This window comes from Triticum dicoccoides, chromosome 7A, assembly GCF_002162155.2.
Source record: "Triticum dicoccoides isolate Atlit2015 ecotype Zavitan chromosome 7A, WEW_v2.0, whole genome shotgun sequence".
NCBI classification, from domain to species: domain Eukaryota; kingdom Viridiplantae; phylum Streptophyta; class Magnoliopsida; order Poales; family Poaceae; genus Triticum; species Triticum dicoccoides.
This window is the reverse complement of record NC_041392.1, coordinates 335,362-338,426: the sequence shown is the minus strand read 5'-3', so window position 1 is coordinate 338,426 and position 3,065 is coordinate 335,362.

Genomic DNA, 3,065 nt, shown 5'->3' with positions numbered 1-3,065 from the left:
CACTCTATCCATGGAGATGCATCTACGTACTCTTGTAGATCGCTAAGCGGAAGCGTTTATCACGCGGTTGATGTAGTCATACTCTTCGCGATCTGATCACGATCCAACCGATCTAGTGTCGAACGGACGACACCTCCGAGTTTAGCACACGTGCGGCTCGATGACGTCTCCTCCTTCTTGATCCAGCAAGCGGGAGAGGAGAAGTAGATGGGATTACAACCAACACGACGGCGTGGTGGTAATGGTGATGGTGGAGCATCGACAGCACTTCGCTAAGCGTCTCTGGAACGAGGCAGTGGAACTACGGAAGGGCTTGGTTTTTCCTCTTGGGGCACCCCATCCCCTCTATATATAGTGGAGGGGTGTGGAAAACAGCCCCTCCAAGCCCTAGGGCGCAGCTAAGGGGGAGAGGACTTTGACTCCAAGTACAATACTATTCCTACTAGGACTCCTTCCTTTTTTGCATTCCCTACCCACATGGGCTTTTGAGAACTTGGTGCACTGATATGTCTCCGTTGTATCTACTTTCCCAAACTCTTTTGCCCTTATTTTGGACTCTAATTTGCATGATCTGAATGGAACTAACCCGGACTGACAATGTTTTCAGGAGAATTGCCATGTTGTTATTTTTGTGCAGAAATAAAAGTTCTCGGAATGACCTGAAACTTCACGGAGATTATTTTTGGAATAAATAAAAAATATTGGTGAAAGAATCAACTAGAGGGGACCCACCACCTGTCCACAAGGGTGGAGGGCGCACACCCCCTAGGGCGCGCCCCTGTCTTGTGGGACCCACAGACTTCCACCGACCTCAACTCGAACTCCATATATTCACGTTCGGGGAGAAAAAAAATCAGAGGAACGATTCATCACATTTTACGATACGGAGCTGCCGCCACCTCCTGTTCTTCCTCGGGAGGGCAGATCTGGAGTCCATTTTGGGCTCCGGGGAGGGGAAATCGTCGCCATCGTCATCATCAACCAGCCTCCATCACCAATTTCATTATGATCACCGCCGTGCGTGAGTAATCACATCGTAGGCTTGCTGGACGGTGATGGGTTGGATGAGATTTACCATGTAATCGAGTCAGTTTTGTTAGGGTTTGATCACTAGTATCCACTATGTTCTAAGATTGATGTTGCTATGACTTTGCTATGCTTAATGCTTATCACTAGGGCCCGAGGGCCATGATTTCAGATCTAAATCTATTATGTTTTCATGAATATATTTGTGTTATTGATTCAATCTTGCAAGTTATAGTCACCTACTACGTGTTATGATCCGGCAACCCCGGAGTGACAATAGTCGGGACACTTTCCGGTGATGACCGTAGTTTGAGGAGTTCATGTATTCATTAGGTGCTAATGCTTTGGTCCGGTTCTCTATTAAAAGAAGGCCTTAATATCCCTTAGTTTTCAATAGGATCCTGCTTCCACGGGAGGGTAGGACAAAAGATGTTATGCAAGTTCTTTTCCATAAGCACGCATGGCTATATTCGGAATACATGCCTACCTTATATTGATGAATGGGAGCTAGTTCTTTGCCACCCTATGTTATAACTGTTGCATGATGAATTCCATCCGACATAATTATTCATCATTGATCCATTGCCTACTAGCCCGTTTCACATTGATCTTTGTTAAGTTACTTTTCCGTTGCCACTGTTACGATTGCTACAAAACTGCTACTATTACTTTTGCCACCGTTACCGCTACTTTCATACTACTTTGCTACTAAATACTTTGCTGCAGATATTAAGTCTTTCAGGTGTGGTTGAATTGACAACTCAGCTGCTAATACTTGAGAATATTCTTTGGCTCTCCTTGTGTCGAATCAATAAATTTGGGTTGAATATTCTATCCTCGAAAACTGTAGTGATCCCCTATATGTGTGGGTTATCATGCGCCTAGCCCGATAAGGCCAGAGCGCCTCCCCGCAGCCCATGCTAGCCCTTGGGTCGTGGTGAACCCACTTGTGGACTTCCCGACCCCTCTGGAACCTTCTGAAAGCTTCCCGGTACAATACTGAAAAAACTGCACCTTTTCTGGAACCCAAAATATGACTTCCCATATATAAATGTTTAGCTCTCGACCATTCCGAGACTCCTCGTGACGTCCAGGATCTCATCCGGGACTCCAAACAACATTTGGTTACGACTCATCAAATATCCCAATACTACTCGAGCGTCAATGAATGTTAAGCGTGCGACCCTACGGGATTGGGAATTATGTAGTCATGACCGAGACAACTCTCTGGTCAATAACCAATAGGGGGACCTGGATGCTCATATTGATTCCTACATTTTCCACGAAGATCTTTTATCGGTTGAACTTTTATGACAACATATGTAATTCCCTTTGTCTGTCGCTATGTTACTTGCCCGAGATTCGATCATCGGTATCTCTATACCTAGTTCAATCTCGTTACCTACAAGTCTCTTTACTCGTTCCGTAAAACATCATCTTTCAACTAACTCCTTAGTCACTTTGCTTGCAAGCTTCTTGTGATGTGTATTACCGAGAGGGCCAAGAGATACCTCTCCGATACACGGAGTGACAAATCTCAATCTCGATTCACACCAACTCAACAGACACCTTCGGAGATACCTGTAGAGTATCTTTATGATCACCCAGTTACGTTGTGACATTTGATAGCACACAAGGCATTCCTGCGGTATTCGGGAGTTGCATGATCTCATGGTCGAAGGAACATGTATTTGACATTAAGAAAGCAGTAGCAATAAACTGAATGATCATATGCTAAGCTAACGGATGGGTCTCGTCCATCACATCATTCTCCTAATGATGTGATCTCGTTATCAAGTGACAACACATGTCCATGGTTAGGAAACATTAACCATGTTTGATCAATGAGCTAGTCTAGTAAAGGTTTACTTGGACACGGTATTTGTTTATGTATCCACACATGTTTCCGACCAATACAATTCTAGCATTAATTATAAAACTTTATCATGAACAAGGAAATATAATAATAACAACTATATTATTGCCTCTAGGGCATATTTCCATCAGATATATATGTGGCCTAAATTGCACACACACCT